We start from the raw sequence: 13,298 nt of genomic DNA on the forward strand, positions 1-13,298 counted from the left end.
GAGTATTTTGCTCAAAATGCCATCCAAAAGAGCTCATGAAAAGCTCCTTTTCTAGGAGCACATCTCTTTTAGGAGCATATCTATAAATGAGAGTTCTGCACAATAATACAAAATTGGATGACAGTTATGCAGTCCTTTCCGGGATCATTTCTTTTTTTGTATTTATTTTTTCTCCTTGGGTTTTGAAAGGTATTGAAGTTGTCACGAGCATAGAATTTTTCACAAACCCACGGTGCGCCAGACTACCTAGTCTGACCAGCCAAACATGCCCCATTTCGAAGGCTCGATATGGGACAGAGGCAATAGATCGCTTTTTTTGGAATGAAATCTTCTTGGCAAGTTTGGAAAGAAAATCTCCAATTATGATACGAATTTGGAGAGAGTTATGCAATTTTTTTTTCAAAGCATATCATTTTGGTTGGTTTTTTTGGAAAGTATTTAGAATAAGTAGGGATGGAAAACCAGTCCAACCATGAGAAAACGGACCTAGCTCAAGCTCATGATGAGCCCAAGCTGAGTCCAGATGGAGCTTGTTCTTTTTGGAAAATGATGAGCCCAAGCTGGAGGTAAAAGGATTTTACTCCCAACTTGAGGTCTTTTGAAAAAGAAAAGATACATTGTTTCAAAGCAAAAAGCAATAAAAATTTGAACTCTAAGCTTGGCCCATACAAGCTATGCTTCAATCATTTGTCCTTTATATTATACTAATATCAAAATATATCTAAAATATATATTATAGAAAAAATATTGGCTACTCATGTAGATTTCAAAATTAACCGTCTAGTTGGAACTCATAAGGAAGACCATTTTGACCAAATTACACGCAAGGACGAGTTTAACATATTCAAAATAGTAGGAGCCGACTTTGTATCATAGTTTTTTTTGGCATAAAAGTATGATATTTTGACGGTTAAAAGTTTTGGATATTATAAGCTTTTGATTGTTCAACCATTTTATATATATATATATATATATATATATATATATATATATATATATATATATATATATATATATATATATATTAACATGATCCAGGAGCTGGCTTTTTACTAAATATGTGGATGTAGTTTTTTATTAAATTTAAAAATTAAAGGTTTATAATTTTAAAAAATACTCAATGTTTTTTAAAAATCATGTTCTTATAGAAAAAAATAATAAGTGTCATTTCCTATCAAATCTACCATGCCAAACACATTAGCAATATAGATTTGCTAAAAACAACTAAAAAATGTATCTACTGGAAGTGGTAGGTAGCTATCACTTCACACACACACGTACCTACCATCAGTACTGGGCATTGGAAGGGTTCTTTTTCTACTTTTTCTAAAAATCTGACCACATATGTCATCTACATGCTTCATTTTATAGGAATCAACTTTTGAATCGTCCGACATTCAAGTAGGTTTTTACAAGATTTACAATGAGACAAAGATCTGTACATGCTTAAAGTCTCTGGGAAACACCATCAACCACCTCGCAGTCTCCACCTTTACAGAATTGATCGCTTCTCCCACTGATCATCTAGATGTTAATGGTATTTAGTGTTCTCGCATTCTTCAGCAACGATTCAACTATTTGCATTTCCCTCTTGCTTCCTCGAATACCATGAGGTGATGAATGACGCATGGGGGATGTATTCTATCACAGATTTAGGAAGAGCATTGAGTCGTTCCTTGACTCCTAGCATTTGGGTGCGGTGAAGTTCCCCCACAAGGCCTCAACACTCACACACACACATTCTCTCTCCAATGATGCACGTCTAGGTCTTTTACTTTGTGTTGCTTTGGATACGATACCTGCAATAGATAGGCCAACTAAATATTTCAACTAGGGGTGGAAAAATCTGACCCGCCAACCCGCTTCTTAGCCAGGTTAGGGTTTGGCTTAAACGGGTTCATGTCGTAAACGGATTGACCCGCCTAACCCGTTTATTAAATGGGTCGTGTTCGTGTTAGGGGTATGCCAACCCGTTTGACCCGTTTAATAAATGGGTTAGGCGGGTGGGTCAACCCGTTTACACGAACCTGCAACCCGTTTACACGAACCCATCAACCTGCAACCCGTTTAATAAAAGGCTTCGTGTCGCAAAAGTATATGTATTTTTTTTTTGTGTTTCTAATTGTGTTATTCGGGTTAGATAGGTTATTCGGGTTACTCGAGTCAGTTATCATGTCTATGTTATCGGGTCAACCCGTTTAATAAACGGGTCGTCGTGTCGTGTAATCTAGTCGTGTCGACCCAACCCGTTTATTAAATGGGTTCATCGTGTCATGTCGGGTTACCCGTTTAATAAATGGGTCGTGTTCGTGTTTGCCACATCCGACCCGTTTAATAAACGGATCATGTTCATGTTGAGGTATTCTGACCCACCAACCCGTTAACCCGACCCACCAACCCACCGACCCGACCCGATTGCCACCCCTAATTTCAACTAAGATTGTTGGTCAAGGGCTGTACCAAGTGCAATTCTTTTAAAGAGAACCTATGTAAAATTATCATGCTAGTGAGCTTGAAGATCCAACACTCTAGGATTTAGGCTTCCACCTATGGAGTTATGAAAACGTTTACTCAAAATCTTTCACAACTTTCTTGCAAATCCAAATATGTCCTATGTGAAAGTGCTATAGGATCGAGGCAACGAGCACTAGAGGGGGGGGGGTGAATAGTGCTTTTAAATATCGTCTTTGGAATTTTGAAGAATTTTGAAATTCGCAAAGCAATCACACAATGAACACAAGAATTTATCCTGGTTCGGTCTTCCAGACCTACGTCCAGTCCCCAAGTAAAACCCGCTTGAGATTTTCACTATCAACCTTGTGTAACTACAAGATCATACAGACCAAATCCGGTCTCACTTTCAGTAACAAACCTACTGAAAGCAAACAACTCCTTAAAACCAAGGAGTCATTTCCTTTTACAGAAAAATGAAATAATCAACTTACAATCAACCTACGAGCCCTTCTTATGAATGCAAATGGAATGTAATTGGCTTTTGAGGTTGTTGAAATACTCAACTCATGAATTCACTAGCTCTCAAAGGAATTTGAGTGGAAAACTGGAGTGAAAATATCAAGTGAGTGAGAAAATGAATACTTGAATGAATAGGAGTAAAAAACAAAAAATTTGATCTTTGTAATTCAATGTTATTCGATATGATTCGATTCAATTCGATATTTTTGAGTGTTGAATGCACTCATACTTATAGTTGAAAGATTCCATACGTTGAGGGTATGAAAGGGTGTCAAAACAATCCATTTTGAATGATCAAAACGTTTGAAAAATGAAAAGACATGCCTTTTAAAAGTTACAAAAAATGACAAAATTAGTCAACTGGAACAATAGTTAGTCGACTGAAATCAAATATTAGCAGACTGACAATTATCGTCGGTCGACTAATGTGTTTATCATAGCCGTTTGAAAATCTGAAGTTTTGAAACTTAGTCGACTAAAGAAAAGGTTAGTCGATTGATAATATCATCAGTAGACTGAAAAATCTTTCAGTCGACTGCTGCTAAATTTTTCTGAAAACGCATGTTCTGTCCGGTCGACTGATAAAATCGTCAGTCGACTGCTGCTAAATTTTTAAAAAAATACATGTTCTGTCCGGTCGACAGATAAAACCTTCAGTCAACTAATTTGACAAAAATAATGTTTTGCTTAAAAAATTTGGCGCGAGAAAGTTGGTCGACTGGTGAGTCTATTAGTCGACTAATAAACATGAAAAATTAAGTAAAGAGTTTTCTAAAATGATTTTCATGAAGGATTCTTTTAGAAAAGTTTTTCTAAATACTTTTTAGGTAAAATGCAATCAAAATATGCACTCTAAGTAAGGCTCTTACAAGAATCTAAGACTTTTAATGAATTTTATATTTGCACACTAGTCTTCATAGATTCTTTATCGAATTCTTCAATTCTTGTCATCTTTCTTCATTGCCTTAGCTGAAATGCAGTTGATTCACTTGTTTATCATCAAAACCTTGTACTTGAAGTATCGTGTATGACTTCATTGTCGTAACAATCTCTCCCTTTTTGATGGTGACAAACTAGTCAAAGATGGAACATTTAGATGCATAGATGGAGATTTTACTCTCCCTATCAATATGCTGCAAAACATGAGAGGTTAGTACAATCAAAGCACATATATCACTTATGAATTGTTTTGCATTTCTAAAACTTTTTCATGAATGCAATTTTCAATGCTTTCACATGATGCAATTGCCATGTCATGATGCAATATGTAATTTCCATGTGTCTTGTTCTTTTTCTTCAATAATTTTCATCCATGTGTCTTTTTCTCCTTTTTCTCATGCAATTTCTGTTTTTTTCTCCCCCTTTGTCATCATAAAAAAGAGTAAGTGCATATATAGTATAAGCAAAATGCAAATTCAAGTGCAAAATATTACAACCCAAAAAGTATCAAAGTTCAATAATGACAGTAAACAAAGTTCAAGAGAAATGTTGCTTGATCATCTCCTTGAGTTCAGCAATATCCTTCTGAATTGAAGAAAGTTGTTGAGTCACATCTTCACGAAAAGTGTGTTGATGTAGCTCCAAAGCTTCCATTTGTTGCAAAATTTTATCATTGTCTTGACTAGTATAGAATTTCTTTCGTTTTGCTTGAGATGAAGGTGTCACAAGAGATGGTGATGGTTCAGAGGGTTCAGTTTGATCAAAATTTAAAGGAGGTAGATATTTGATTTTCATTCGTTTAAAAATAATTTGATCAAAGAACTTCTTTTGTTCAATATATTTTTTATTGGTTAGGGGTACTTTAAAATATCTGAAAATACAGGTAAGAAGACATCCATACAGAAGAAAAGGTTTTTGTTTCCACAAAGTAGTAAAATACACGTTGGCCCAATTTACAGAAATATTTCCAAATAAGACGTAAAGACCCGTAGAGAGATCTATGGAATAGTAATCAAAAGATCCAGTTCTAGGTAGAACATTGTGGGCAAGAATTTGTACAACAATGCGAGCGTGAGTTTGAAGATTGGTATTTTTGAAAGGAGGACAATGAGGTGCATCGGAAAGAAGAATTTGTTCAAAAATTCTTTCATCATTAAGTTCAATAGTATTGAAAAGAGTTTCTGAAGGTGGAATATCTAGGATTTGTCCAAGAAGTTTAGAATCAAACTCAATTTCAACATCACAAACAAGAGAGGAAATAAATCTAGTTTCATGCTGAATTTGTAAATTAGTGTAAAACAAATGGATCAGTAAAGGATAATGAAGAGGGTCTGCACCAACGTCAAAAAGGTGTGAAATGCCTGTGAATAATTCTCTGATTTTGTAGCGAGAAAATACATGAAACATAACATTTCAACCTGGTAAAATAGGAAGTGCAGAAATCGATCCAAAGGTATCATATAAAAGAGGATTTCTGAGTAGTCTAAGAGAAAATCCATGACGTGCTTGTGGTGTAGATGGAGGGGAACCTTGTGCGAAGGCTGTTTTTTGACGAGGCATGGTTGTCAAGAATGAACCTGTCAAAGAGAATCACTGTCGTAGGGAGTGGTTGATCAACAAGGTCTTTGAGGGGAATGGGTAGAGACGCTGTTGATGTTGGCTTCCCAATGCTTTAAAAATGACGTCCGGTGGGAGGAAGATGTTGTTCGACATCGTGGAGTATAACCAATGCTACAGAATCACTTTGTGCGATGCGGAAAGTGTGCCTTCTACGATAAAGGTCTCTGTTAGTGGCTAAATCAATCGGCAATAACAGTCCATCAAAAAAGAATGTCGAGTTTCCATAGATTTTAGGCAAGAGGGAAGAGGCGATAAAGGGTTCAGTGAACAGGAGGTGACGCGGTGGATGACGGCAGGTGAGAAGATTCTGTTGCAAGCATCACAAGCGTCATCTTTTGTCACGGTAAGAGGATTTCGACGAGAGGGAGTTTGTCTAGTACTCCTAGGGTTTTTGGAAGAGACAAAAGAGAGAGAGAGAGAGAGAGAGAGAGAGAGAGAGAGAGAGAGAGAGAGAGAGAGAGAGAGAGTTTTGTTTAATAAAAAGGGAAAACACAAGGGCGTAAAAATGAAACAGTGAGATTTTAAAAAAAAAAAAAAATTGAAGGGGTATCGGGTCCCAAAAAAACTTTTAAAAGAAACGGGCGTAAAAACAATTGCCTTTTAAAAAAAAAAATTCAAGGGGTATCGGGTCCCTTCAGTTAAAATTTAAACAAAAACATCGGTCGACTAGAATTTTATCGGTCAACTAAAAAAGTGCGATTTTGAGATTTTTCAAAAATGGCATTTTTTTTTATAAATCTAAAAATGAGAAAATGCCTAGTTCTCTCCTAATTCTCATAAAATCTTTATTTTTAATTTGTTTAGTGAAGATATCAGCATGTTATTCATTAGTGGGTATAAAATTTAATGAAATGTCTCCTTTTAACACATGATCTCATAAGAAATGATGTCTAACTTCAATATGCTTTGTTCTTGAGTGCTGAACAAGATTTTTTGAAAGATTTATAGCACTAGTGTTATCACAATAAATAGTTGTTGTGGAGTAATTCAAACCAAAATCTTTTAAGGATTGTTTTATCCATAGTACTTGTGAACACACTAAACTAGCTGCTATATATTCCACTTCAGTTGTTGAGAGTGACACTGAATTTTGCTTTTTACTAAACCAAGAGACTAAGAAATGTCCTAAAAATGACAAGTTCCGCTAGTACTCTTGTGATCAGATTTGCTTCCTGCAAAATCTGCATCACTATATGAAACTAAATCGAAGGAAGATGATTTTGGGTAAAACAAACCAAAATCTGAAGTATCTTTCAAATATCAAAGAATTTGTTTTACTGCAGTTAAGTGAGATTCCTTTGGATTAGCTTGAAATCTAGCACACATACAAACACTAAACATTATATCAGGTCGACTAGCAGTTAAGTATAATAGAGGTCTGATCATACCTCTGTAGAGCTTAGTATCGACATTTTTATCATTTTCATCTTTGTCAAGAGAAGTAGTTGTGCTCATAGGATTTCTTCTTGATTCTTATGAGTCCATCCCAAATCTTTTGAGAAGTTCTTTTGTATACTTAGCCTGGTTGATGAAGATTCCTTCTTCAGTTTGCTTTATTTGAAGTCCAAGGAAGTAGTTCAATTCGCCCATCAAGCTCATTTCAAACTCTTCTTGCATAACTTAAGCAAATTTTTTACAAAGAGAATCATTAGTAAAACCAAATATTATGTCATCAACATAAATTTGCACAATAAGAAGATCTGAATTAAGTTTTTTAATCAATAAAGTGGAGTCTACCCGACCAATGAAAAAACCAGATTGTTCTAGAAAATTTCATAGTCTTTCATACCACGCTCTTAGTGCTTGTTTAAGTCTGTACAAAGTTCTTTTTAATTTGTAGACTTTTTCTGGATATTTCTCATTTTCAAAGCCTGGAGGTTGCTTTACATAAACTTCTTCATTGATGTGTCCATTTAAGAATGCACTCTTAACATCAATTTGATATAACTTAAAATTCATGTAACTAGCAAAAGCAAACATCATTCGAATTGACTCCAATCGAGCCACTGGTGCATAGGTTTCATCAAAATCTATGCCTTCTTCTTGATTATAGCCTTGCTTTGTTTCGAATGACTTCGCCATTTTCGTCCAGCTTATTTCGGAAGACCCATCTTGTTCCAATTATCCTGATCCTTTGGTCTATCAACTAGATCCCATACATCATTCCTGGTAAATTGGTTAAGTTCTTCAGACATGGCCAAAAGCCAAAATTCATCATCGCAAGCCTCATTGATATTCTTTGGTTCTATTTTAGATATGAAAGCAATATTTGCAATACATTGCAATTGCCTTTTAGTTTGGACACCACTCTTTATTTCTTCAATAACCTGCTTATGTGGATGATTAAGAACTTCTTTCCAAACCGGTAGAAGAAGAACATTTTCTTGAGAAGTGCTCTCTATTAACGGTTCTTCTTGAAGTATGACTTCTTCTCCTTCACTTAGAGGTATAACCTGCTCACAATTCTCATCAAATGCAACATGTAAAGATTCTTCAATGCAAGATGTTCTTTTATTAAAAACATGATAAGCTTTGCTTCTAGAAGAATATCCAAGAAATATTTCTTCGTCGAATTTTAAATCAAACTTATCAAGATTATCTTTAGTATTTAACAACAAGCATTTACTACCAAAAAATTTGAAATATGAGATCTTTGGTATACAATCATAATACAATTCATAACATGTTTTATATAAGATTGATCGAATAAGAACACTGTTTAAAACATAATATGATGTATTCACTGCTTCAGCCCAAAAGTATTTTGATAAATTTTTATCTTGAAGCATGGTTCTAGCATATTCTTGCAAAGTTCTATTCTTTCTTTCAACAACTCCATTTTGTGGAGCCGCTCTAGGAAAAGCAAAGTTGTGAGATATACCATGTAAATCACAAAACTTTAAAAAAGATTCATTTTCAAATTCACGACCATGAGCACTACGAATTTTAATAATAGATATAGTTTTTTCATTTGTAATTCTTCTATAAAGTTTAAAAAATTCAGAAAAAGCATTATTTTTGCTTTTTAGAAAAATCACCCATGTAAATCGAGAATAATCATCTACTATAACAAAAGCATACTTGCTATCATTCAAACTTTGAATTCTAGATGGTCCAAATAGATCTAAATGTAAAAGTTCAAGAGGATGTTTTGTTGAAACTATATCTTTTGCTTTAAAAGAACTCTTGATTTGTTTACCCATTTGATAAGCATCACATAAGTGATCCTACTTATATGGTATTCCAGTTAGGCCTCTAACAAGATCATTCTTGGATAACTTAAAAATTATTTTAAAGTTAACATGTCCAAGTCTCTTGTGCCATGACCATTGAATTTCATTTGAAGCAATAAAACATTTTTCATTAAAAGTGGGTAACTCATCTAGATAAAGTTCATATACATTGTTCCTTCTTTTACCTTTAAAAATGATCTTTTTAGATTGAAAATCAGAAATTAAGCATAAATCATGTTCAAAAGAAATATGAAAACCTTGATCACATAATTGACTAATGAATAATAAATTATGCGTTAAACCATCGAGTAAAAGAACATTTTCTATCAAGAAAAATTTTGGATTACCAATGTTACCAATACCAATTACTTTTCCCTTGTTATTGTCACCAAAGGTGACAGTTCCTCCATCCTTACTTTGAAGGGTGAAAAATAACTCCGGCCTTCCATTCATATGTTTGGAACAACCGTTGTCCAATATCCATTTACTCTTTATTTTGTGTACCTACAATAAAATTGGAAGACAAAGCATTTGACCCTTTTCTATTTTTGGGTCCATGAGAGTTAATCTTAGGAACCCATATCCATTTGGATTTTGGTTTCCTTTGAGAATAAATATTCTTTCTATGAAGAGATTTAGCATTTCTAAAGTAATCATGTCTAGGCTTATAAGTTTTATAAGTACCATGATTACATGCATTTATGTTATAATTAGAAAATTGAGTTTTTTGAAATTTTTTTCTTTGATTCTTCACCACGTAGTTTGGTCTATTTTGAATATCAAAGAAGCTATATCCCAAACCGGTTTTGTTAACCGAGCATCTTTGAGAACCAAGAAGTCTTTCAAGATTTTCTTGTCCATTAGTGAATTTGGTCACTATAGAAAAAAGATCATTTGATTTTTTTTAGACTTGTTATTTCTTCTTGTAAGAGATTGGTTCTAATACCAATTTCTTTTATCTCAAATGCTTGACAAGTGTTTTTCTTCATGATATCTTCTATCTCTTGAAGTAACACTTTGTTTTGAGAATCTAGAGTTGAATTTTCAGTTTTTAACTCTTTGTTTTTAGAACTTAGACTCTTAAATTTAACATATAAATCATTAAATGCTTCTAATAAATCATCATACTCAAATTGACTTATTGAGTCTTCTTGTGCTACAAAGCACATGTTGGCGACTTCTTCATTAGATTCTTCATCAGAAGAGAAGTCACTATCATCCCAACATGCTTGAAATGCCTTTTTCTTCTTAAATTAGTCCTTGGGCTTGATTTTGAGAAGAGGACAATCTTTCTTGATGTGTCCAGCCTTTTTTGCAGTTAAAGCACTTGACTTCATTAGGATTAGAAGAATCAGTTTTCTTTACCTTCCTTTGAAATCTTTCCTTTTTGATGAATCTTTTGAATTGCCTAGTGATGAGGGCAATATTTTCATCTTCATCTGAGTCTTCAGAGTCAGAGGTGACCTTGAAAGCAAGAGATTTCTTCTTGGGTTCTTCTTCTTGTCTATCATGAAGTTGGACTTCATATGCCATTAAGTTACCATCCAAATCATCAAGAGAGAGAGTGTTTAAATTATTTGCTTCCTCTATAGCTATGGGTTTTCTCTTCCATTCAGGAGTTAAACACCTTAGGATTTTTCTGACTAAATCCACTTGTGAATATTCTTTTCCAAGGGATTTTAGAGTGTTAGTGATATTGGTCATTCTTGTTACCATGTCCGATATAGATTCATTTTGCTTCATTTTAAATAATTCAAATTTATGAACTAAAGAAGCAATCTTAGATTCATTTACCTTTGACGTACCTTCATGAGTAACAAGAAGAGTATGCTAGATATCATTTACTGTAGAGCGTTGAGAGATGCCATTGAACTCTACATTGTCAACAGTACAATACAATGCATTCATAGCTTTGGCATTGAGTGAAGCAATCTTCTTTTCTTCATCGGTCCATTGGCTGAAATTAGTTGATGGCATTTGGTACTTTTCTGAAACAACTCTCCAAATTTTGAGATTCATGGATTGTAGAAATATTGTCATTCTTACTTTCCAATAGCCATAGTTTGTTTCGTCGAAAAGAGGAGGACGAACATAAGAGCATCCTTCTTTGTGCTGTGATGATGTTGTTGCCATGCTAGATAATGGTAAGATCAAAATATAGCTAACCTGCTCTGATACCAAATGAAAGTGCTATAGGATTGAGGCAATGCGCACTAGAAGGGGGGTGAAAAGTGCTTTTAAATATCGTCTTTAGAATTTTAAAGGATTTTGAAATTCGCAAAGCAATCACACAAAGAACACAAGAATTTATCCTGGTTCGGTCTTCTAGACTTACGTCCAGTCCCCAAGCAAAACTCGCTTGAGATTTTCACTATCAACCTTGTGTAACTACAAGATCATACAGACCAAATCCGGTCCTACTTTTAGTAACAAATCTACTGAAAGCAAACAACTCCTTTAAACCAAGGAGTACTTTCCTTTTACAGAAAAATAAAATAATCAACTTATAATCAACCTACGAGCCCTTCTTATGAATGCAAATAGAATTCAATTGGGTTTTGAGGTTGTTGAAATACTCAACTCACAAATTCACTAGCTCTCAAAGGAATTTGAGTGAAAAACTAGAGTGAAAATATCAAGTGAGTGAGAAAATGAATAGGAGTGAAAAGCAAAGAATTCGATCTTTGTAATTCAATGTTATTCGATATGATTCGATTCAATTCGATATTTTTGAGTGTGGAATGCACTCATACTTATAGTTAAAAGATTTCATACATTGAGGGTATGAAAGGGTGTCAAAACAATCAATTTTGAATGATCAAAATGTTTGAAAAATGAAAAGACACGCCTTTTAAAAGTTACAGAAAAATGACAAAATTAGTCGACTGGAACAATAGTTAGTCGACTGAAATCAAATATTAGCAGACTGACAGTTATCGTCGGTCGACTAATGTGTTTATCATAGCCATTTGAAAATCTGAAGTTTTGAAACTTAGTCGACTAAAGAAAAGGTTAGTCGACTGATAATATCATCAGTAGACTGAAAAATCTTTCAGTCGACTGCTGTTAAATTTTTCTGAAAATGCATGTTCTGTCCGGTCGACTGATAAAATCGTCAGTCGATTGTTGCTAAATTTTTAAAAAAATACATGTTCTGTCCGGTCGACAGATAAAACCTTCAGTCAACTAATTTGACAAAAATAATGTTTTGCTTAAAAAATTTGGCGCGAGAAAGTTGGTCGACTGGTGAGTCTATTGGTCGACTAATAAACATAAAAAAATTAAGTAAAGAGTTTTCTAAAACAATTTTCATGAAGGGTTCTTTTAGAAAAGTTTTTCTAAATACTTTTTAGGTGAAATGCAATCAAAATATGTACTCTAAGTAAGACTCTTACAAGAATCCAAGACTTTTAATGAATTTTATATTTGCACACTAGTCTTCATAGATTTTTCATCGAATTCTTCAATTCTTGTCATCTTTCTTCATTGCCTTAGCTGAAATGCAGTTGATTCACTTGTTCATCATCAAAACCTTGTACTTGAAGTATCGTGTACGACTTCATTGTTGTAACACTATGATATGACACAAATTGTAACACTTGAAATTGGGCTTGATTTATAAGTTTTATTTTTGGTCAACATTTTATAATTCAGGCCCATCATGTCACTTGGACATGGGGATGGGCATCGGGCCGGCTCGAGCCCATTTGGAGCTCGACCCATCAGGCTTTAGGTGCGACCCAACCTGGAGATGGCCCGACCTATTTACTAACGGGCTGGGCTCTAACCCGATTCTTAAGGGGCTCGAGTTTGAAGAGCAGACCATGACCCAACCTATTAGCCCAATGGGACAATGTGAAGCGGGTCAGGGCCGGACCTGTCAGGCCCAACCCAAACTCAACTAATTAGTGCAACTAATTAGGTAAATAATAAATAATTGACAAGTTCCCATGTACCCAACAAATTATCTTTTTAGTTTTCATAAAATTAATGCAACTAATTAAGTAAATAATAATAGTTATCAAGTTACTATGCAATTAATTATTTTTTCAAAATTTTATATTATTAATAATTAATAAAAAGCTCAGGCCCGCTGGAACGGGTCGGGTAGTCACCAGGCCAACCCGAACCTGGCCCACATACATAATGGGCCAGGTTTCGGCCCGGTTAACATGCCTGAGCCTAAAACTTTGATTCAAACCCGACCCATGGCAAGCCGGTCAGCTTGGCCCATCAGGCCGCCCAACCCATTGCTTACCCCTACTTGGACATTCATGCAAAAAATTCTTCATTTTGTGAAGCATTCAAAATAAATGATATCTTTCATTAAAAGCCACATTTTTGGGAAAAAAACTTTGTAATGGTTTAAATTTCATGGAAATTTGTCGAAGACATTTTTTTGTGAGCTTTGTCATCATTCTTTAAAAAATAGTTTCCTTCCAGACCTAGTGGTAGCTCAATGACTCAAAATAGAAACTTTTTTTTTCATTTATTACACAGTGAAACCACACCCAAAATCATAGACTTGGCTAC

The sequence above is a fragment of the Nuphar pumila genome, chromosome 13 (genome assembly GCF_984573655.1).
Source record: "Nuphar pumila chromosome 13, dmNupPumi1.hap1.1, whole genome shotgun sequence".
In the NCBI taxonomy this organism is placed as follows: domain Eukaryota; kingdom Viridiplantae; phylum Streptophyta; class Magnoliopsida; order Nymphaeales; family Nymphaeaceae; genus Nuphar; species Nuphar pumila.